Genomic DNA, 25,883 nt, shown 5'->3' with positions numbered 1-25,883 from the left:
TTGAGTTTTTATTGTATTTTCAAACCATGATCTTGGACACTCCTTAAACGTTGTAGATAATCTATTTATATAATTTTGAAGCCTTATTATGCTTTATATTTATTTTAAACATTTGATGACTGCATAAAGTATTTTTGTTACATAAAATAGTATTCTTTTAAACCTCTCGCTCTAATGTTTTAGAATATAGTCATATTTCGGTACATGAATGTGCAGTGATGTTTAGATTTTTTACATTTATTATTTTTTAATCGGATTTAAAAAACCATTAGTATAATTTATGACGAGATAATTTTAGTAAAATATTTACGATAAAAAATTATATAATGAAATATAGTCAATTATGACATTTTTATTACACAATTTGGTACAATATGTAAGTAGATACCTGCTACTTCTTCCACTTTTGTACATGATAAAAATAATACTTTTCTTATTTCCCCACCCAGATAATTTGTTAAATAATAAATTTAGCATGTTGGAATTTATTCATATTAAGAATTTAAGAATAGCATTAAAGAATTTTAAAATAAAATACCATTTTCGTTCCTAAGCAAAGCATATGGACACACCGCTTCAGGGTGGTAATTACGAGTATGTATCTTAAAAGACATTATGAGAGATAGTTTTTACATTTTTTCAATCTAATGGGATCTTCCCCCATTCAATAAATAAAACGTATTGTAACAACGCAATAATCTAAATGTATGAAAAATTAGACTATCCTGCTGTGGCGATGGGTGAAAGTAGGGTGGATCCACCATAGATACTGCAGACTAAACTTTGTCAGTTTTTCGTATTTGTTTACATTTAAATAAGACTACAATTTACAGATGGTATTGGTTAGTTTTTAAAATTCAATTATACCCTGGGAAAACCAAGCCATAATACGCATCTGTCTATGAAATATTTAAAATTATGCCATTAAATCATACATCATTTTGGATATTTAATAAGTCTCATTCGCCGCGGAGTATTTAATTAATATTTAATTACCACATTTAAATAACATACTAATTATATCCAATGCGTCATGTCGTTAGTCATATTAAACTAACAAAGTTGCCATTGCAAACAATGAAAGAAATTAATACGAATTGTTATAGTAATCAAAATTTGTGATATAGTATAATATCTACATATTTTTATCGTCCTTATCATCATCAATCTGGACCTATCCACTGCTGGATGAAGGCCTCCTCAGCCTTATTCTACTCCTTACTAACACATGAATTGTGGTATTTATCAAAATCAGTGATATTATATTATCTACCTATCTATATAATATAATGCGTTATTATCACGAGCCTCAATAAATCCACTGCTGGCTGAAGGCCTCTCTACGTTGATTGTATTCTTGACAGTCTTGAATATCTATATTTATTAAAAATGCTAATGTTATTTATCTACATATTCATATCGTCATAATCATCATCAATCCACTGCTGGATGAAGGGTCCCGTAACCGTGATTCTACTACTATCGGTTGAACGAATTTGTGATATTATACCTATTTTTATCATCCTAACCATCATCGACCTGAGCCAATCCACTGCTGGATAAAGGCCTCCCTAGCCTGATTCTATTCCTTTCTGTCATTTGAATTGCTGTATTTATCAAAATCGGTGATATTAAATTATATCTATTTATATTACCTATGAGCCTGAATCAATCCACTGGTGGATGAAGGCCTCTTTAAGTTGTTTGCATTTCTGTCGGTTATATAAATTGCTATATTTTTCAAAATTGCTGATTTACCCATTCAAAATATCTTCATTATCATCATCAATCAAGATCAATCCACTGCTGGATGAAGGTTATACCAACATAATTCTACTCTTCTTGATCATGTAAACTGCTATATTTTTTTAAATTTGTGATTTTATATACCTACCCACTTATTTCGTCATTATCGTCATCAACCCGTATCAATCCACTGCTGGATGAAGGCCTCTTTAAGCTGATTCCTAGTCTTTAGGTCTTATAAATTCCTATTCTTATCAGAATTGGTATAGAATAGACTCAGATATAATATGTATTGCTTTATTATTTATCAACATTTATCAAGATATGAATGTCCCGCACCGGGAAACTGTATTGTTTAAGGTTAATTTTTAATCAAAATATGATTTTAAAATATTATTCTATGGCTGCAAGCATTTATTTTTTATAGACAATGAAACAAAATAAAGTTTAAATTTATTTTTTACAATGCTAACCTTCTTCTATTATCTCAATGGGACCTGAAGGAGATTAATATCACGTTATATTGGATTGATATGTATGATTATCACATAATATATTGCTTTATATTCGAATGCTTGAGATGTATACTTATTTAGCATATTTAACTGCACATACCTACACATATATTGTATTAAAATTAAAATGTCAGTGGTAGCAATCGACGATTGCCAGCTATTCTGCTAGGCATAGCAGCCTAAGGCGGTGTTACACGATATTGTGAAGGCCAGACTCCTGAATAGACTACGCATATGAGTCCAAATTTATATTGGCAGTGACGATTTGCAAATCGTAAAAATGACAAATCAGCGAAATGTCAAACTGTCTGACGTGAATAAAAAACCCATCCCGAAGGAAAAACTATGGCGCCATCTATGCATACTTCACAATTATATTAAAATCCAACACCGCCAAGCCGTCTGCAAGACCTAGCGAGACAGACTGGCGACCGCCAGCTGGCTCAGCTAGTTCTATTATAAATCTGTTAGGGTGGTAGTGCAATGCTGCTAGTGACATCTAGTGGTGAAACATGAAATTAAATACTCCAAAATTTACATTTTTAAAATTGTAGTTCAATGAAAATTTTGTATTTTTTAAACCTATCGAAAGCTAACCATTGAATTAAAAAGTATACATATTATATTTTATCTTCCTATTATTTTTTCAGTCTATTATTGTTTTTAAATACACCTTTCGTAATTCCATCACTAGAAGTCAGCTACACCTTGGCATTATTTATTAAAATTCATACCAAAGATCAATTGAAAATGTTTTTTATTTGGACTAAAAATATCTACTTCTTGTCTACTCATCTGAAATATGATTTATCATAACCTTTATATTATTTTCTTTGATAAGTTTTTTATATTTTAGAGATAAAATTTTCCTGTGATCTGTTAAAAAAACCTGTAAGCTAGCACAATGAAATATTTTAGACTTAAACCGAATAAAAAGTTTTTATATTTTCCGCTAGGTGTATATTTTGTATTTTCACTGTACCCCATTTTCCCGCCTGTAGCGCTGCTGTCGCGGAAATTTTCGTAAAATTCAACAGGAAATCGCAAGGCGGATATTCCCCGTCCAGTCAGTGGAAGAGTTTTGCAGTGCTCGCAACCCCTAACGAAACTCATTTCTCGTTATTTCACAGCTCCTGTACTATCACTGTAATTAATTTTGTAAAGTTAATTTTGAAATTTCTTGCCCTTAAAATAATTTGCTACATTCCGGGAGAAGTTACGCGTTCTTGCCAATTTTACAAGAAACTGTTGTTACAGCTATATTTACAGGATGATCGGTGAGTGAAAATTCTTGAGTATTTTTTTTGCGATCTAAACTTTAATTAAAAACGTGGTGTTGCCAGTGCGACATTTAAATTTATTATAAATCATCGATACTCCATATTATTTACCGTTCTCCATTATAACGATTATATTATGAAGGAAATTATTAATGAGGCTTTTTTTAAGTCTTATTTCAACTGTATAATAATAATGCCAACAATAAAATGTCTCAAAAATTTACGTATATACACATTTGGTAGATAGTAACAATGTTACTGTGAAATTGCAATGATAGCAAATTGCAATACATATCTAAGTATTTCTCGTCTCAATGGTCGCGAAAGTTTACCGCATGACTGAGGATCGTGAACCATACGCTTTCTATCCTTGAGACCATTATTTCTCGCGAAAATCTAAATGAAGTTGCTAAATGGTGCAACCCAATTCATTAACGCTTTCGCTGCTGAAGAGATAATGAGATTTTAATTGCCCCCTTTAAAATGCACGTTAATTACATCGATTGGCCGCCTGGTCATTACGCACCGTGTGCGTCTTCCGCGTCCAAAGTATTAATGAACATTGACACTCCAACGCTGACTATATGGAATTGGTTTAATTCTAAGGGTTGTTTTAACATATTTTATGTGTTCTATAGGTAGGCGCTCACACACGGGGGGGGGGCGGTCCGGATCCCCCCATAATAAAAAAAAATCATAATATTTACCTAAATGGAATATTATTTATTCTTCTCTTCGTCAAGACCTAACCGTAAACAGGATAATTAGATTGTCGAACTGCCTTCTTAATGGCTTGGCCCCACTCCTCTCGGCATTCTACGACACGCAAAGTCTGTGTTATAGGCCCAAGGCCATCCGATGTGCAAAAGAGGAGACGACACAAACGAACACTAATGACTCTTATAATTATGACTGTTAGGCCACGTGTAATCGATAGTCACTTGTGGTCGCAATAACTCGTCGTTAAAGTCCCTGGTGTTTATCGATAGAACTAATGTGCGGAGTGTTTGAGTATGGGAATGTAGCCAGAAAAAACGATGGTTCACGATTGATGATTGATTCGACGAAAAGCTATAAGTTGCAGGCGAAAAGATCCTGTGTATTTTGGACCCGGCCGTGAGAATCGTATCCGGGACCATCGGTTCAATTGGTGAGTTCTAATATCTTCCGTGGTGGACGGAATAAAATGAGTAAGTAGGTAGGTACCTAGTACAACAATAATTATTAAGGGAACCTAACTAAATAAATTTATCTGAGACCACAGTATGCAAAAAGGCTAGGACATAGGTATCTTTAAACTATGATCAAACTGCTGTTTTATAACACCAACGGCTTCAGAAACTAAATGGTCAATAAGATGGCCATTATTTATGTCTACATTTGGTCATTTTTTCATCTTCCTTTCACGTAAACTTTTAAATTCCGGTTGCGCACGCTTTAGGTTGAAAGTGTGTTACGTTCCGCGTCGACTTACTGTCTGCACTTTGTACAATTATAATTTTAAATTTTTCATGGAAAGTAGTATTGTCATCTTTTTATAATGCTGATTTTAATACAAAGATGTAAAAAAAAATATTATTTTGAAAAAAAACTAGTAGATACGGTACACAAAACGTATTTCGTTTTGTATCCTTCAAAAATACTTATAGTATATTTTTGGCTTATTTGGTGTAAAATTATAGAATAATTTTACTATTATAAATTTTTCTTGAAATCATTCGATTGGAAACAGTTACATGTAAATTGTACGTAAAACATTTCACCGTGGCACAGTTCGCCGTGAGCTTTCTTATCGGAAAGAGATGACCGTATACTATACAGTCTCCAATTTTATTAGATTAAATATGAATATTAATTCAATTTTCCTAGCTGATTTTGGCAAAATTCATGAACTCAAGAATGAAAACCTTACCTAACAAATAATCCAATATATCGGCTATTTTCAAAATTTGTTTGCTGCTGGCTTCCTGTCAAGTGTAAGCCGACAAGAACCGTGTTTTATGTAGACATAAATTTTATGTCAGTACTATACGACCCAAAGAGGTTGGGCGCTCTTTAATATACGGCCATAATATGTTTCACGGTGAAGTGTAATATGGCGAACTGCATACGCACAAGTGTCCGGACACGATTGGAAACGACGTGATGTTGAACAGATATCCATCGGTGGTGGAGGTGCGCTAGCACTTTCATTACGAAAAAAGTCCATCTTGAATCCGGTTTGAGGCATGCACCGCGACGTGTTCACCTACCGAACAAAAAAATGCCCAGTGCAAGGGTGCCTCTAAACTTGTCACCGCCACAGACTTCCACATACCTAAAACCAGCAGTTTTTGAGATTAGGTTTCACGGAAATGAAATTCTTAATAGATAGTGTGTTTGATAATTTAAAGAATTGTATTGTACATATTTGTCTGTTTAAGATTAATAATAAAATTAATAATAAAATAGGTAGGTACCTAATGATTTTTCAGACAATTTTAAATTAAAAATGAAAGGGGCCTCCATTCTAAGTCAGCTTATGGGCGGCACTTTCCCGAGGGATGTCACTGGCCTACGTTTTAGAAATCAATTAAGTCAAACCTAATACATAATGCATACTTTTGGAACTACAATGTTAACGAGATGTTAATCCAAAGCAATTATCATTAATGAAACCCAGTTTGAACAGGTCACTAGCTATATCAATCGCGGAAGACAACGGTATGTTTAACGAGATTTTCCAGAGAACTATGCTAGCAGGATGGGGTTCATTTGGACGCCTGAATGTTATTTTCAAAAGTGACCTCGCATTAATATGACCTAAGCGTGCAGTGTTCAATCAATGTGTGCTTCCAGTGGTCACGTATACATCTGAAACAGGGCCCTCAATATAAAAGAGTTCTTTAATATTAAGAATAATTGCAATACCGGCTTTCTAAAAACCGGTATACCGAATTCCCGGTATTCAATGATACAAAATTAACGGATATTTAAATCAGTCGGTATTTTTTGTACCTATGATAAAAATGTCAAACAACTATATTATTATCTAAAATAACTGAACGATCCGACAAATGTGAAATAATAATTAATAACAAAAATATCCACCATATTTTTGATAAGGAAAGCTTCAAAAATAATCTCAATTTTGGTTTTATAACGGAATTCTTGCCTGAGCTAAAAATCACTCTCTAAAGAATTTTGTCATTTCGAGCATAAAAGTTAACAGTTAACCATATGAGCAATAACTAGCACTACCATATCGAGGGTATACTGACAGAACGCATTAAGTCAGTTTTTGATAATTTTTTTCTGTTTTAAATGCCAAAATGTATAAAATTTTACACACTACATCCTGGTAAAATGCAACAAGTAATAGGGTATATAGTTTTGAAAATAAAAATATTATTAAGTCATCATACCTATGCGTTCTGCGTGTTCGAAATACAGGACTTGTAGCATGCAATACCTATCAAGTCACACATAAATAACAAGGAAGACGTTGATGCCGGCACCAAATAGTTTTAATTATATATTTAAAAAATAACTGTTAGTACCTAATATGAAGGGTTTATTTTCAAAGTGAACTTATGCCACTGTTTGATGAAAATCAGTTATGAATAGATTACAGTTTCTTGTCACGGCCGGACTATTAATTATGAGCTTTGTTAGCAATATAATACCATTGACTAAGAGTGGTGGAGAATAATTTAGAATATTATGTTTTAACAATGTTATCTACATATTTTATATTATATTATGTACATTACCTGTATAATAATATATACTATAATGTCATTTCATTAAAAAATTATCGGTTGGCAAGGATAAAGTTATTATTATAACTCTAAAACCAACCCCGATTTTTGAATAAATCTTGAAATTAAACTACTTCCGATAATCTTCAAATGGTCTGGTGTGGTACAAAATGCTAAAACCTTTTTAATATATTTTTTAAAAGTGGAGAGAAAAGCCGATGGAAGCTGTGCCATTAGGCCGTCCTCTAAGCGTTTGAATATTTTCGATATTAATATAAAAAGGACACGATCCTCGACTAACATTTGCATTATTCTAAAATAGACTACAAAACCTTGGTTGCTATAAGCGTATAAGCTATAGTCAGAAAATTCAATGTATTCAATATCAGAGCTTCCCAACTGGAGAGCCACGACCTGGCTGCGGCACACCAGTGTGCAGCTAGATTGCGTACAACAAAATTTAAATACCTATTCAAAATCATATAATTTATTCGTTTAATTTGACGTGATTACATGGACATATTGTTTTTAAACGTTAATATTCACCTCTTATGTAGGATAGCTCTTCCAAATATCAATCCAGTTATAAAAAAAGTCTTTCTGTGTGAATGATTAACTAAATCTCCTAAAATTTAATGTGTTGGTATCGATCATCACTATAAATTCTTTAGACATTCTCAATTGTGTGCCTATATACCCAATACTTTTACATAAAACATGTATTAGAAAAAATTACATAAGTAGGTATAGTATTTTTTAGAAGATAGGTGCTCAAAATATTTAAATTTAAGACTTTGAAAAAAGTGGTAGGTTCCTAGTATTTATTATTCAGTGCACCACGAAAGTATTACTAGTTTACAGTCCTCTACCGCGAAAAACTTTGGGAATAACTTTACTATTCTATACAATACGAAATGTTGATAATTTTAATCTGTTCAATAAATTCAGTGCTTATTATTGGTGATTCATGACATTTTTTAACCTATCACTGCCAGCCATTTTTTACTATGTGGACACTTGTAGGCTAGCTATTTTAAAATGTGAAATAGGAACAGAATAATAAATATTTGTGAAAACTTATCAAATCAACATTTTTCTCGAGTTTATCGTGAATATTTGCACACTAAAATGATAAATATTGTTTAGAAAATATACACAAATAGTTTATTCAGACGTTCAAGAACGCACGAGTTAACTCGTCTATGGCCTGACGCGACATACATGCTTTGACGAGTTAACTCAGCGTTGGCATTGATCATGTTATGTTGTTATAAAAAAATTGTATTCACCACAAATATATTGGATATGACACATGTTTCGGTTACGTTGTGAATTATGATTTATGACAGTACGAGTAGGTATGAAAAATAATATATTATGATCATGAATTTTCACATTTTTCCCAATAAAAATTTAACATATATAACAGAGGAAAGGAGGTGTCGCCTGTATGAAATAATAGTAAAAAAATCATGTAACTTACTTTTAAATTGAAATAAACTTGACTGAGGATTTTGGTGGCAGGGTGCCAATAGTCATGGCAATAGTCATTAAATACTACTCCTGTCAAGCGTGGTGGCTACACGATATTATTTATTTAGAATTTTTTGGTTCTAATATGTAGACTATTTTAGACTGTGAACAGGATTTCTGCGCAAGATTTTAGTCAAACAACAGAGTAAGCAGGTGATTTAAATTCGCAGCGCGTCCTTCTGCATTAGAGGCGCCAGTAAAAGCTTAGAAGAAGCCGGCAAAAGCAAAGGTAAGATTGTTTTAGTATGGGCGACCGATGTGGCTCAAAGCCTTGAATTACTTTATTTCGGGACATCTATTGACAATTTCAGGTTTCGGTGCATCACGTTGAAAATGAATGTCTTTGAGATTATTATAATCCTATTTCGCTAGGGCCGGCTGTACCCTTAAAGGGACCTAGGGCTAATATTTACCGAAGGCTTATCTTCTTTATGTGTGGTACAAAGATTTTCCAGTAGAATGAATCTCGATGATAATAAAACAAAAAATAAAGTATTAGGGTAGTATAAAAATATTCAATTCAATTCGAGTAGGTACAGCAAAATGTCAGATATCTTCTCTCATATTTTCTTACTTGAAATGTCTATGCAAATATAGGATATTGCATTTTGGTCATACAGAAAAGTTGTTGGTTTTATTTAATATCAAATAGTTTTTGTCTGTTAAAACGATGAATAAAGTCAAGCAGTGTTGCCAACCGTACTATAAGTATAGTATTTCTACTATCATTTTCGTCTGCGTACTACGTACGATATAAAACAAGATATTGCAAGATATCAACGGCTAAAATACTATAATTTTGAATAGCAAAAACCACACGCAAAAGTACTAAAATTTTGATATTTCCGTTCTATAAATTGGTGCAAAGTACTATAATTTTGTAGAACTTGGAAAAAAATTCGTCGATAACTTTTTTTTGTCGAGGTATCTAATTAAAAACGGCTCTCGTAATTTCACAAATTCTCCTTTTTGTGAGATGCAATATATGAGTATAGTATGACAACGTGTAGGTACTATAATTTTTTCCGAAATACTATAATTTATTGGACCACGTATTATAATTTGGTAATGAAAAAAGCAATACTGAAGTAAAGCGACTTTCATTATAAACGTAAACGTCAAACTAGCAGCATTGACCGGGTGCGCAGTGCGTGGCCTCAGTCGAAAGCTCATAGGGTCCATCCAGCCAATCTGTTACCCAAGTCGTTGAGTGTGTCGTGTTAAAATTTAAAAAAGTCTATTCTTCCACGACTGGACAACATTTTTTAAAATTGCATTTCTTGATCGGGCCAGACAGGTAGGCGTGAGTCGTCATTGTGAATGGTCGTAAAACTTTCATAGTAATCGATCTCACTGCGCGGGTTATAGGTACGTCTTGCTCATTGCATCTAGCACTCGAAATCCTGTCATGTGTACCCCTGGATCTAGCTAAAGAGGCCACTAGTGACTAGCCCATGCCTCATAAATTGGTGGCGGTGCCAGGCCTGAAGAATCTTTTTCCAAATAACCCCGAATCAAAACATAATAATTGGTCAACATCGATCATTTAATTCATTTCTTATAACACTTTTTTTTTTTTTTTAAATTGGGTTTGTTTTAATATTATTTTAGACCCACGATATTGTATTATTAACCCAGCTATATTTAAGTACAAGAAGTGTTGTCCTAGTCATGCTAGGTGGTAGGTATATTCAATGATAAATAGTTCGCTTGTGTTAACGTCTAAAACGGCTATAACGGCTTTCACTGCTAGCCAATTTTTACTAGGTAGACACTAAACTTGTAGACCAGCTATTTTTGGAATAAAATAAATCCATTAAAAATATGAAATAAGAACAGAATTTGTGAAAACGTACCAAATCAATTTTTCTCGGATTTATCGTGAATATTTTCAAACTAAAATGATAAATATTGTTTAGAAAATATACACAAACAGTTTATTCAGAAGTTATGACGTTTACAAGATGGAACGAGTTAACTCGTCCATGGCCTAACGCGACATATATACATGCTTTGATGAGTTAACTCGACTCTGGCAGTGAAGAGTCTTGCCATTGTCGTTGCCGTTGTCGTCTTGTCGTTGCCGGTTTATATTTACATATATTTATATAGTCTGCCGCGGGTTTGGTGACTTGGAGGCCCGGGGCACTGACTGATTTTGTAAATCACCACGACGACACAAAATAAAACAACTACCTGCGTACCGAGGAAAATATCAATGTGTCTATCCTAGAATCACGTCATCGTGTAACTAAAAATTATTATTATTGAAGTTGACATCATATATAAGAATATTAGCATTGTATATTTTGTGTACATATTTGCTAGTTAGTTGGTTGAGTAAATTTTGTTATGACTTGGGTAGTAATATTTTATATTCATTTTGTGAGAAATACACATCGTTTTAAGATTTTAGTATCTATAATTTAATAATTATACGACTAGTTTGACTATTTCAAGGGCCCATTTAAAATATTCTGACGAATCGAATGCGTCATGCGCGCCAAGGAAAATTGCCACTGTATATTGTAATGTTTAGGATGATTGCATTAATAGATAGCATACATAACTCATTTTTTGGTTATGCCACTAGATCTGATTGTACGAAACGGTCCAATATGTGTAGGGTAAAGGGTGTTTTATCGCGATTTTATGAAGAAGAAAAAAAATAGGATTTCGAGTGCCACGGTCGATCAATCACTGCATTAGGGTCTCATGAATAAAGCAACAGTGGGCTGTTGCTACGCTGAAACCGAGGAAACGTCTTTTCATTCAAGGCCGCGAACGAATATCAAAACGTAATAAACACCATTTCGCTTATTGTTTGTTATATTATTTTTTTGTCTGCACGTCTGCGATGGAAATATGACAACACTGAGCGGTTAAAGTGGCATATTACCACACGCACACACAAAATTGGTATAGGCCGCAGTGGTTTCCAAACTTTATGTTACTACGTCCCTCTTTAAAAAATATACTCTTGACCCCTCCTATTTCATAAAATAATTAATACACACAGTAGTGAAAAATGTACTAACACAAAAAATGAAAAAAAAAAAACGTAATTGACAGAATAATAACAAGGTTTTACTATATTATATAGTAGGTAATATATATATTTTTTTTAATTAATTGATTTTTAATGCGATGGACGTGCTTGTTTATCAGCACAACGTTTACAATGTTACGAATGGCAGCATTACTTGCATTGCTTTGCATGACAAAGTATTATATTCTTCACTTCTATTCAACTAAAATTGAGCTAGGGTTGTACTCTGAACTTTTTGTTTCAACGAAGTATCGCTTGATAATTTTATCATTTTTTTCCTTTTCAATAGTAGTTAATCCATATTCGTCAACTTGATCGCGCATCCTTTTCCACCTAGTCTGCGGCTCTCCTGGGTGGTCGCGCCTCCAAGTTTGGAAATCGCTGGTATAGGGGGTCCATTTCGAAAAAATATTCATAACAATTTATTTTAGATTTATCAGGTGGCTAGAGGGGGCGGGTTTACAAAATCTAGTACGCGCCACTGGCTTTCGCATTTACACCTCATATTACTTAAACTAGCGTACCGTCGTTTTAACCGTGAATACTCTCCACACTTTTCCGGATTCAGGGCTGGAAATGGACTGGAGCGCACCGGAGCGCCGTTTCGGTTCATGAAATCTTTAAAAATTATCCCCCCGTCTCTTGGAAAAAAATAATTTAACCATTTGAGCTAGATGGGGCATATAAAACACTTATTTTTATACAAATAAATATACAGACATAATAAAATTGATAACTATTTTAATATTTTCGGAAAATTATTGAGCGCTTCGCTCCGTGACATTTCCCATTTCGAGCACCATCCGGATTCATTCCCCATACCCAAATACTCCCATTTTTTGATTTAATGACGAACGTCTTATCTGAAGCTATAACTACGGGTGCTTTACCTACAAGTCGTGCCCTTTCATCTCTTAGACATGCCACGTCAGGATACTAAAGCAAAGATTGGATTCCTCAGATGGTTGCACCAATTTATGAGTGCCACGGGTCTTCCTCTGACACAGGGTTTGTGTGTCATAGAATGTCAGGAGGAGCCGGATTCGTCGGCTATGGTTTTTTTTTTGTTTCTGGTTTTTTTCCCGTTATAAGTCAAAAATCACTGAACCAATAAAATATATAAGATGAAACTTGCAAATATAGCCACATTACTACATTACTGGTTCCAAATTGGTAGAGATTTATCTTGATATTTCAAAAAATAAAACTTTTCGAAAATAACGCAATTACAACAATTCACCACGAGTAGATAAAGTGGACAGATGACAGCGGTGGAGTGGTGAGATGAGGTACAGGTAGAGGGGCGCGCACCTAAATTCAACTGGGGTGTAGGTATATACATGTGGATAAATATTACATTCAAATCCGTATTTTCATGGTCCCCACATTGTGAAGCGGGCAACAAGGCCGGGATGTATGGAGCGCCCACTACCTTATGCTAAGATAAGAGCAGTGTGATTTTCGACAGTAGTGTTTGTCAAATGATTTCCGCAAAACGCCTTATTTCGTGTCTAGGGGCGGCAGGTTATATGAAAGTATGGTGAAGCCGGCTAGTATGGCGAAAAAGTATGGTGGGGCGGGCTGGTAATCAATTTGTGGCAAAATTTGAATGTTAACATTATATTGTATGGATACATTATAATGCCCAAAGTAAATCCTCTGTGATGCCCTGATTTTTTTTTATCGCGTCGCTATTTTTCGTAAGTTATCGACTATTGTTGGCCTGCTTCATTCAGCTGTATGAGAAAGCCGATTCCTTGCCCCTCTTTTAATTTAATACCTCTGTGTTTCGTGTATTTGTAGCGATTTTTAAATAACTCCAGTTGATTTATTAAGTTGTCGGCAGTCATCATCATACTCTTTTTGTGGTAACCAAGTAACATGCAACCCTCCGCCATATTGGATAAATAGCCATTTTTTATGTCAGGAAACACACTTAAAATAGTTATGAAATAAAATTTTACACACCAATAATTATAATTTAATTATATCAATCATCATATTGCACCAAATGTGCTTCGCACAGCCACATATTTTAAAATATTTACATTCATGCATGAATATAGCGCCGCAGGCGACTTCTTTTACTATTAGAGGAAATTATGGTGTGTGTGTTTTTCTCACTTAACTGGTCGACTCACCACGCCGGGCCCTAGGCTAGACCCCTGTCATCCCCCCCTTGTGGGGGCCATGTCAATTTTTTTAAACATATTTTAATGTGTGGATAAAGCCGAGCGCTATTACTAGTTTTAATTATAAACTTATGATTAATTCTATTAATCCATTACAGTTACAGACGAAGTTTACCAAATTTATATCTACATATAATAATTCTCAAAGTATAATTTTGAGACATTTTTAATTAATTATCATTAATCATAATGTTTATTTTAATTTGTGAATAAACAGCATAATCTTTAAATTATATAGTGTTGAACTAAAACAGCGGTATATTTTCCCTATGCTTATCCCAGAATAACAGCGATTACATAAATACGTATGTTGGATAAAACATATAATTCCCTTTTTTAAAAGGCTGTATTACGGGTAGGTAGCATAATTTTTTGCCCCCTTTTATCTTTTTGTTTCGCTTCCGTCACTTTGTGAGGCCTTTCATTTGATTAAATTCAACCCTTTTCCCCTTTTCAAAATAAAGAGATTTTTTTAATATCAGCCGAAACCTGCATTAAAGTATTTGTATAATATTTGAACATGTCCACACCAATCGGGCCAATGCTTTGACGTCATTCTTGTTTATTATACATAACGATTGTTAATTAAATAGTGTATTAATAAAATATTATATTAAAAGCTAATATAAAATATTATAATATATAGTTTTTAAATACTCAGACATTTACAGGGTTTAAACTGGGGGCTGTTTCGAATCTGCCTTATAGCGTTGTATAAGACCATTTTAATTAGAATCATAGCTAATCTTTAGTGTATTCAAACTCAATACAAAATTTGGCGCAAAACTTAGTGGACCTGTTCCGTCAATAAAAAAATCATTACTAATCTACATATTCTAATATAAAATGGAAATTTACGGTTCGCGGAAAATTTGCGGTAGGTACAATTTGTCACAGCTTATATGGTTTGATATTTTTTTACCATATTCAGGAATGGATGAAATGATGACACCATTGGTAACTTATTTAATCGGTTTTAAGCTCAAATTGCTTGAAATTAAAAATGGTAATACCCTAAAAAAACACGCCCACGATGGCCTAGCGGTTATGCGTCAGACTTATAATATCGTGGGTCCCGGGTCTGGAAAATTCAGATGCTGTTTTGCAATGTGTGTTTGGACCCAGAATATGGAATTAATACGTTGAACAAGTGGCTAACATCTATTTCTAGTTAATACAAAAAATGTTAATGCAAACTCCACTCAGTGGAGGCCCATATGATTTTCTTAGGACCGAACATCCGAAAAATCTATATTATTAAACATAAAACAAAAAAAAATATATCCGATCCTAATAAGATCATATGGGTCTCTACAGAGTGGAGGTTTTAATTAACAGATTTTTTATTTATGAGAGACGAATGTTAGCTACTTGCTCAACCTATTAGTCCCATACTAGACTCCAAACATAAATTGAAAGACAATATGTGTATTTTGCCAGACCCGGGATTCGAACATGGGACCCACGACTTATTTGTTAATTAATTCGAACGACTCTCACTCAGACAGTAAAATGCGGATTTTTTCTAATAATTTATTTAAAAAATATGTATTTTCAATAATAATAATTTAGCATTCATATATATTCAGTACTTATTTAATAAAAAATCAATTAAATTTTTGTTTGAAAAAATTTACTTGACCTGTCATTTAAAAATTAAATTATAAATCGAATAAATGGGATGATTCTATACAAGTCGAACAAAGATTGCATAGCGATCGACATGTTGGCCATACCCCTGCATTGAAGCATTAGTCTTAGTGTGAGGCCTCAGTGCCAGCGTTCGGCTCAGCGTTGAGCGTTTTGCGCAACTCAAACGTATAACCGTATAAATGTATAACCAAAAAAAGACATTGTCTACGAACATTTTCACACACGGTTATACGTTTGAGTTGCGCAAAACGCTCAACGCTGCACCAAACGCTGCCACTCAGGACGTACACTTACTAACACGTGTTAGTAGAAAGTTACAAGACTTTGGATTTAGATAGAACTTCGCCATGTCGGAATTTGAGATATTAACGATTGGAAGTTTTCATCTTAGAAGTGATTATTACTAGTATTATAGAACATACCTTATAATCACACAGTTATAAAATAAACGGATAGACTTACTTAATAAATATGTATTTTTAAGTGTCTTCAGGTCCGACTGCATATCATAATTTTTTCCATTCATCACCTTTGTAATTAGATCTCATCTCCTGAGCTCTCTACTGTCCATTTTGAAAGTGACAATAAGTCTTAAGATTGCAGTAAATATGAGTTTTTGTGATTATAATATGTGCTTGGAAGATTCGTATTTTTATCAAGACAGTGTATCACTTCCTGAAAGCAACAGATAAAGCGATTTTGAGATAAGTACCTATGCCAATCGATTACTGAAAGATATACCTACGTTTTATAGAAAAAATGTCACTGTTGCATTTATTAAAATTGTCGTGTAACATCAAAGCAATAGCGACATAACTGAGATAACCGACAAACCGAAAATCTTACCATTACCATATATTATAAACCGTAGAAAAAATAAAATAAATATATAGTTAACTATTTCATTTGTATGATACAAACGTTAAAGTTCAATTCTCTCAAAACTAGTATTTTTGACTTATCGCACTGTTGCTTTCAAATAGCGGTACGTACAAACGACAGTAACCCTTTTAAGTACCTGTGTTAAACCAATAATACTATTAAACCATTGGAAAATTGTGGTCAAACTCAGCTGAGGATCAAAACCGTTACTTTGTTAATCTCATTATAGACGACCTTGAAAATTGTTGAATGAGTCATAGGTATTAAAAGTATACGGTAAGTATTATAAAAATACTTTGTGTATTTTTTGTTGCGGAAAATTAATCACACGAACGTCGGAGCGGAGATAACCATTTTCCATTTTCATTGAGTTATTTCTCGAAAGCTTTCGGAAATTGCAAAAATGAAAACAAACGCAGAAACTTTTCGCCCTAATTAGCCGATGCGAAGTTTTAAAGTGGTTTTTCCATTTAATGGGTACTGTGGCTTCGGCTTAATTATGTTTTCCGAATAACTTTCTCGGAACTTGGCTAATAAATAAGGGTATTGATCCATATGCGAAAACGAAACATGTTATGACAAGTTATAGAATTGTTTTTGCAAGTTAATACTATGTTATGCACCAGTGGAATATTTACGGATTTCGATTTCCGATATCACATAAATCAGCAGCTCCCGTCTAGGAGTTGGGAAGCCCTGGGGGTGTGCACTAGTAATTCCAAGCTCTTAATTTTCTCGTCCCTTTAAAAAAAAATCATAAAGTAGAAAATTCGAGAACTTGACACTGTAATATACAAGTACTACAAGCAATATAATTATAAAATGAGGTAGGAGATTTTTTTTCACATCACCGTATCGACTGCTTACTGCAAAACGGCTAACTCCACTTCGGCAAATTGTTCAGGAAGGAGAAAAAAACTTTATAATTTAGCTATCGAGCGGAATTCAACAATTCCAAAAATATACTTGGAATTTTTATTTTACAAATAAACTGCACTATGGATTAATACACTATTATTTTTAGCTTCCTTTTTATATTATAAAACAATATATATAAAGAGCGGAGTTGTTCATTTATGATATTGGGAATTTGGCACCTGCTGGCACCTGTTTTGTGTGAATAACGATAAAGTATTTATTTATAGGTTTAGCAATTTTAAATTTTGTGTGAACATAGAAAACACGCTTTATAACAAAATGCCACCAAAATCTCATTTTTAGTCAAAAGTGCAGTTAGCTGGTTTGGAGATTAAACAGTCGATATGCATATTTATGCGTGAAACAAGATTACAACATATAACTACTTTATATGAAATGTTATAAGCATTTTATGGATTGGTTTAAATCTCATGGACATGATCATTGACGGTTGTACATACGAAGTCTCTCCCATTAGAAAAAAAATCGGTTCTTGTCGGTTTACACTATTTACAGGAAACCAGCGGCAAACAAATTTTAAAAATAGCCGATATACTGGATTATTTGTTAGGTTAGATTAGTTTTTCATTCTTGAATTCATGAATTTTGCCAAAATCGGCAATGAAAATTGGCGCGGATCCCGCCTGGCTTCTTGTAAACCGATTTTTATCAAAAAATCTTATGCATATTATTCTGCCTATGCGATAAACCATGTCACTAAGACCTAGCGCAGACTATAACCAAGTCGTGACTGTAGTTAGACAGTCTATGTGTCCAGTCCGGATTCTGAGAACAAAATGGAGATGTGTACATTGACGACGTGACATATTATATTATACAAAACGCTCTAATTAACTTGAACTGCTCGTAGACAAGTCTGACTAATGCGTTAATTACATTGAGCTACTTTACGAGTTGTTTGTTGGCGAATTTAATAGCGGGCGATTCAGCTACTGCGATTGGGATAATGACACACAAAATTTTCCATTCGCTGAGAAGCCACAAGCCAGCGGCTATTTTGACAGAATGTAGTTCATTTTTTACCGGGAGGTTGCTACTGCGCTCTACTGCGCAGACGCAGTAGGTCCACACGCCGGCGTGTAGCGTGTAAAGTTGACCGGCTTTCAACTTTTCTCGGTAGAGTGTTTACAATCTGCTTGTTAGCTTGTTCGATGATTACACTGGGCGACTTTACAGGCAGATTATAAATTCGTCAATAAACAGCTCGTAAAGTAGCTCAATGTAATTGACGCTTAAGTGCTGTCTGCTTCCCTTTGAGATATATGCGAGCGCGCAGGCCACGACAAAACAGCCTAACTTCTAACTGCCAGAATTATCCGAGTGTCCGCAGGGGAAAATTATGTTTTGTCTTGCTCTATTTGCTGAACCATGTTTATGGAAGAGAAATTAATCGATAAGAAGCAGACAGTTCTTTACAATAAACGGGCAAAAGGAGATTCATAAATCAATTTAAAAGGCAATAAATGGGAGGAAGTAACTGATATTGCCTGACGTAGATTTGTGTCTTGATTATATTGAAGTAACGTAAGGTCCAATTAATTTTAACTAATTGTGAAAACTTTATACATACATTCGAAAATATCCTAAAAAAATCCAAATGCGCTCCACTCCAATTTAGTTCTTCGAGCAATCTCATCATACACTCATGGATTTAATCAGCCGTTACTTCACCCCCGTGAAATGTGGAACTAAAAACTAAACAGATGATATACCTACATATGTAATACTCATTCAATTTGAGTGTAATTTATCCAATGAATATAGTTTTTCAACTCAATAAGATAGATAACGGTTGGGTCTATGTGCACGCTTCTTTACTCGGTCGGTCCATTTCTGTGAAAATCCTGTCGGTGTCTCTCGCAAACTCACAAAGATTGGCAACGGTTGGATATAGGCGTGCGTTCTTTTACCCCTACCTCCACCAATGATATCTGATCAGTTTACCTATTAGACCTGTATTGTTTTAAGTGCGATATTTTCGTAAAATTTTATCTCGTAAAATTAGAACCTAACCCAAACTATATTATTTTGTGCATGAGTATTGTGGAAATAGTCAAAACAAAACGCTAACCAAAGACAAATATTGTTTTCAAAATAACTGACGGATTCAATTTTATTATTGGTATAGATTAGGATTAGACAGTCGAGATAATATGGATCTCGGTTTGAATCCCGTTTAAGGCAAATACATCGGTTGTTTTTTGAATGTGGTTTTGGACCCAGAGCAAGATCTAAATAGGATAAGAAAATAGATAACATCTATTTATCGTAAAAACGAAAGTTTGTTAAGACATCTCTTTTGAGTAGGGAATCCAATACCGAGTCAAAATTCTGATCCCGGGATTTCGGGATTACAATTTGACAATCCCGGCATTGGCATTTTTTCCATTTTTAATATAAAATTTTTATATTTACAAATAACATTGATTAAATGGGTCAAAAATAAATCTAGTATAATTTATACTATTTAAGACATTTATTGTCAATATTGTATACGTTCAATCTTGGAAATACATAAGTTTAATGGAGTAAATAATATTGTAATACAAATAATATTGTGAATTTAATATGACATTGCTGTTTCTGATAGTAAAGACTTAATGAATGGGATAGCGAGATTTAAAATAGTAAAGCAAATCATTGCGTACTCATGGCCTTTCCGCTTCATAAATCTAATTAGTCAGCCAAATATGAAACTGCCGTAAAACGTATAAGATCATGGCGGAATTACTTTGTTAATAGTGCGAAGCATTGTTTTTTTCCAATCATTCTCATTTTTATTAATTTATGTGAAAAAATAAAATGAATCGGCAACTTACACATGGGTATAAATCAAACTTCAATCACAGTTTATTTCTATTTTAGTTATTTGTTATTAAAAGTATTTTTCTGTTATATTTTCGTTTTTATTTTATTTTCCATAAAAATTGATAAAACAATCAATCCCGAAAGTTTCGGGATTATGTTTATCAATCCCAGGATTCATAGGTATCAAAAATAGCTTGGGATCCCGGGATTGGAATCCCTACTTGTGAGGGGATCCGTTTCCGATTGTAGAGCCAATTAAATTAAATTAATTAATTTTTATATGATTTATTTCCGTACAAAAATTTGTCATGCGATATGTACAGCAAATATCCCGGTACTTGAACTCGACACCTTTGAGTCGCTAGGTAGTTACGATGCCACTGTGTAATCCATGTTTGTAATTTATCTCATCTTGAACAATATCCTTGAATGGGCTAGAGAGCACTCGTGCAATAAAATGGAAAGCCACGGCTAAGTCCAAACAGACTAGGGCCCTCTTAGATTAAGATTAGGTAACAAGTGCTATCTCGGGCGTTGTTCAGACACTTTAATTGGATCTTCCGGTTTTTCGTTCTCGCGTTATTCTCATGATAATGGGCTGTATCGTCCAAGGGGAATACTACAGCCACAATAAAGCCGACCATAGAATTAATGGTTATAATATGCCATAGGGTATTTGCATGAAAAGTAACATCTTTCAAGACAACAAAGCTTTTATAAATATTTATCTAATATAAATAAATCTCAGTAACACACATTTTATTTTAAAAAAATCTTAAAATCAGTTACATGACTGTTCGTAATTATCATTTTCGGTCGTAATTAGGTAGAGCGCAGGTGGCTAAATTGATAAAGCGCATCGGCGAAAATTCTAAAGATAAAAATTCGTGTCCTGTCCCCGGTGCCATATCTTTTTCAAGATTTTTTTCTAATACAAGGGCTCGAAATGGACCGGAGAGCACCGGAACACCGTTTCGATTTATAAAATCCCCAAAATATTCGGTAAGGACCGTCTGAGCTGGCATAATTATTTTTTATAAAATACACATAAAATTATATAACTATGTTAATATTTTCGTAGAATTATCGAGCACTCCGGTTCGTAAAATTTTCCATTTCGAGCTTTGTTTAATACGTAGGTATTTTTCTAATGTATGTAGGTACATAATGTTCAAAAATAGTGTTACGTTAAATCAGTCATTTATAAAAAATACTTCATATCCAAACGTATGATCCTGTGATTAAGACTGATTGTCAGGGTCGGGTGTAGTTTGGTGGGGCCATAAACGTCAATGTAAAACCTTGTGTATTAGTTGAAATTACTATATTATACAGTCACTATAGCAGTGGCGAAGGGTGAAGGTGGGCACCTATCTTGCTGCTGTTAAAATATCGCACTTATTGCAACAATAAAAACCAGCTTCGTGTAATTGTTACAATAAGTGCTAATATTTTGATACAAACCTACCCTAAGTTTGATACTATTTACTACTTTAGTGTTCGATAAGTATAAAATAGACCCACAGGTCAATGATGATAAGGACGATAGAAATAGGTATAATATAGTAGTAGAATCAGGTTGCGGAACCCTTCATCCAGCAGTGAATTGATCCTGGTTGATGATGATGACGATATGAATATGTAGATAAATGTAATATAACCGATTTTGATAAATACAGAAATTCATATCACAGAAAGGAGTAGAATCAAGCTAGGGAGGTCTTTATTAAGCAGTGGATTGGTTTAGGTCAATGATGATGATAATGATAATGACGATATGAATATGTAGATAAATACAATATCACCGATTTTGATAAATACAGAAATTCATATGACAGAAAGGAGTAGAATCAGGCTAGGGAGGTCTTTATTAAGCAGTGGATTAATCCTGGTTGATGATAACGATGATGATGATGATGATGATATGAATATGCAGATAAATATAATATCACCGATTTTTATAAATACAGGGATTCATATGACAGAACGGAGTAAAATCAGGCTAGGGAGGTCTTTATTAAGCAGTGTATTGGTTCAGGTCGATGTGATGATGATGATGATGACGATATGAATATGTAGATAAATATAATATAACAGATTTTGATAAATACAGAAATTCATATGACAAAAAGGAGTAGAATCAGTCTATGGAGGTCTTTATTAAGCAGAGGATTGATCCTTGTTGATGATGATGATGATGACAATATGAATATGTAGATAAATATAGTATCACCGATTTTGATAATTACAGCAATTCATATGACAGAAAGCAGTAGATTCGGTCTAAGGAGGCCATTATCCAACAGTGGATTGGTTCAAGTCGATGATGATAAGATGGATAGAAATATGTATAATATCACAAATTCGTTAAACCAATAGTAGTAGAATCAGGTTGCGGAACTCTTCATCCAGCAGTGGATTGATCCTGGTTGATGATGATGATGATTATGATGACGATATGAATATGTAGATAAATAACATTAGAAATTCAATACTGTCAAGAATATAATCAACGTAGAGAGGCCTTCATACAGCAGTGGATTTATTGAGGCTCGTGATAATAATGGCATTAAGTATATATATAGATAGGTAGATAATAATATAATATCACTGATTTTGATAAATATAACAATTCATGTGTAAGTAAAGAGTAGAATAAGACTGAAGAGGCCTTCATCCAGCAGTGGATAGGATATGATGATGATAGGGACGATAAAAATAGGTAGAAATTATGCAATATCACACATTTTAATAACTATAACAATTCGTATTAATTTCTTTCATTGTTTGCAATGGCAACTATATCGTGATCTATGGAAATTAGTAGCCTAGGTAATTATTCAATAAAAAAAAATAGTGTGTGAACAGCCACAAAGAAGTATTTAAAAAAAATCAAATTTGGAATATCACGTTATCTATGATATGGCGGACAGTAGCGGACGCGCCTGTCAGATTTTTATTTACGCAGTGAATTGTAGCAAGATTATGGTTTTTTCACCGGAAAAAAGTGCGCCAATGCCTACATTACGATATTTGAATAAAAATAATCGAATTCGTTTGTCAAATAAAGGATTAGAAGGTCTTAAGCGACGAAGACGTCATTCTGTGAGGCGTAAACAGTAAATATGGCGATTGTATACGGTGTGTAAGAAAATATCGGATATAACCGTCACGTACATGTAAAATCATGGAAAATTTCTGAAATGTGTTCAATTCAATCGGTAGATGAATCGGTAGCGCACATTTTGAAGTGAAGATGTAAAAATAACAATAAAATGTCGCTTAAATGAGCTGTTAGTGCGTTTTCCAAAATCTCTTAGGATAATAATATATAGGAGATTTTCTTTGGATACTTATAATGGAATTTTTAAAGTAAACCTTGTATTCATTATATTCTATTGTAATATATTGAAATGCCTTTAAAACACTTTTAATGCTGTAAATCAAGAAACACGAAATTAACGGAAACTGGCTTACCCTACTGGGTATGGTATAACATTAACTTCGAGTATGGAAAAATATGGGATAAATTTAAACACATGTTAAAGAATATGTTATTTTCAATAGTAACGCGTGTTTCATAATATGCATTAAAGTTTTTCACGTAAACGTAACGCGTATTTAATATTTGAGAACAGTCGGCATGCATTGTATCCCTCGGATTTATTTCCTAAAGTAATAAAGCAAATCCTGCTTTAAAATCTTGTTCATGGCGACCGGCTTTCATATTTTTATCTTTTTCTGCATTGTGACCGTTTTACATTAACAAATTGTAAAAATATTTTATTATTGTAGGTAAATAAATTGTAGGTCATATTTTCTTCACTCAAATTATTCTGAAACATTCTTATTCAAGCATCGCATGAATTTAGATCATCGCAATGATGAAGAGGCTTTTAAAAAATGTATATTTGTATTGTTTTGTATTTATTGAAGTCCTGTTAAGTGGAAAGATTATGTCAAATGGAAATACATTGCAGTTAGAAGATATAGATAGAGATTAGTTAAAGGATCATGGGGAGGTCTTCATTCCATGGCTGACAGACCTGAGCTGATGACGTTGATAAAAATTTTGAGCGAGAAATCGATGAAGCGCCTAGAACGCAAAATCTCTCGGTATGTGTTTCAAAAGGAAGCGATCTTTAACCCCCTCACCCCTAGGGACGTCGTCCACCCCCTCCCGAAGCCTTCGGCCTGTTTCTGAACCCCATAAAAGCTCCTTTGAACATGAGGCAAGTGAGTGAAAGGCGCTTTCTTTTAAGGAAAATAAAATTCGTTTTAACAAATCTATTGAGTCCAATACTACTGTAATATTAATGGTATATTTTTACAGTGTGTTTAAATAATAGCGTCGTATTTAACTATAAGAATGAAAGCTCAGTGTTAGAAATAATGGTTATTAACACATACTTATAGCTCATACTATGGAATAAGTAGTAACACCACCTAGCTAGAGTTTGCATTGAATATCCACTTCACCAGTATTCTCCAACCTTTTTACACCTGTGGACCGGAGAAATATTTCCCGAACCGCAAACCCAGAAATAAAAAAAACATTATAGGTAAATTCTATTGTTAACTGAAATAATCAGAAACCGGTCAGTAAATAAATTATTGTAAATGAATTTTTTAGTAACAATTATTTAGTTTTTAAAAAATGTGTGAAATTTGCTGCTGCATAATCACTATTGTTTCAAAAAAACGAAGCTCTGCATTTACATCGATTTGGTTGTTCTGTTTTGTTTTTATCACTGACAAGACAACAATATTAGGTAGTAACAATTGTATACTTAGGAATTACTGGCATCGGAACATCGTCTACGGAACAGCGCTTGGGAATCACTGCACCATACTACACTACCCTACAAATACTAGTGCGTTGATATAGATATTATATAGTAGGGATTGAAAACGCGATAGGTACTTGCAAAAGATATTTCATGTGACCTCACTCATTTTTCCATCTCTCACCGACAAACATATCAATAGAAGCCATTTGACATGAAACATGCTATATTTTATTTAAATCTCTTTCTTCAAATCATGTTTTTTTTAAAATTTAAAAGTCATATATTCTTATGAATTTATTCCGTGTGCCTCCAGTAAAAAAATAGCCTGCTGCGCAATTTGTTTTAGTAAAGTATATCTCATTTAAATTTTCGTTACGACATATGTTTAAGTTTTTAAGCTTTCCATCGACCAAAAGAAAATATATGTAAGTATGTGATCTGACTTGTTTTCAGATTTCGTATTCCACCCCCCATTACAAAAGTTTGTCGATCTCTGATATATAGTGAACATATAGTAAACATAAAGAGTGAATCTATAAAAGTTAACATTTGAGGTAGGTATCAATCGAGAATATTTTCGTAGTACCTATGTACTCGTACCAAGTATATAGCAGTAAAATTCATAATTATTATGATAATTTAGCATAAAAGGCAGTAAAGAGGTACTAAGGGTTAATTTAAAATTAGGTCCATGGTATGAACGGTGTCATTAAAACATATTTAAGGACAATTGGATACTAGCTTTAAACTAGTTAA

The 25,883-nt window shown here is 33.5% G+C and overlaps 1 protein-coding gene across 1 annotated transcript in view; it reads left to right on the top strand.

The window, feature by feature from the left end:
* The first annotated feature begins 3,475 nt into the window (after positions 1 to 3,475).
* The window catches only part of LOC147079082 (uncharacterized), a 566,084-nt gene continuing 543,676 nt past the window's right edge, over positions 3,476 to 25,883 (top strand). Inside the window, exon 1 of the mRNA XM_085953346.1 lies at positions 3,476 to 3,538. The gene's annotated coding sequence lies outside the window, so the exon portion shown is untranslated. The remainder of the gene's footprint in view (positions 3,539 to 25,883) is intronic.

This window comes from Rhyacophila brunnea, unplaced genomic scaffold, assembly GCF_057557595.1.
Source record: "Rhyacophila brunnea isolate RB1 unplaced genomic scaffold, BYU_Rbru_1.0 scaffold_10, whole genome shotgun sequence".
NCBI classification, from domain to species: Eukaryota; Metazoa; Arthropoda; class Insecta; order Trichoptera; family Rhyacophilidae; genus Rhyacophila; species Rhyacophila brunnea.
Note: the sequence above shows the minus strand (reverse complement) of the source record. Positions and strands in the feature narration are given on the sequence as shown.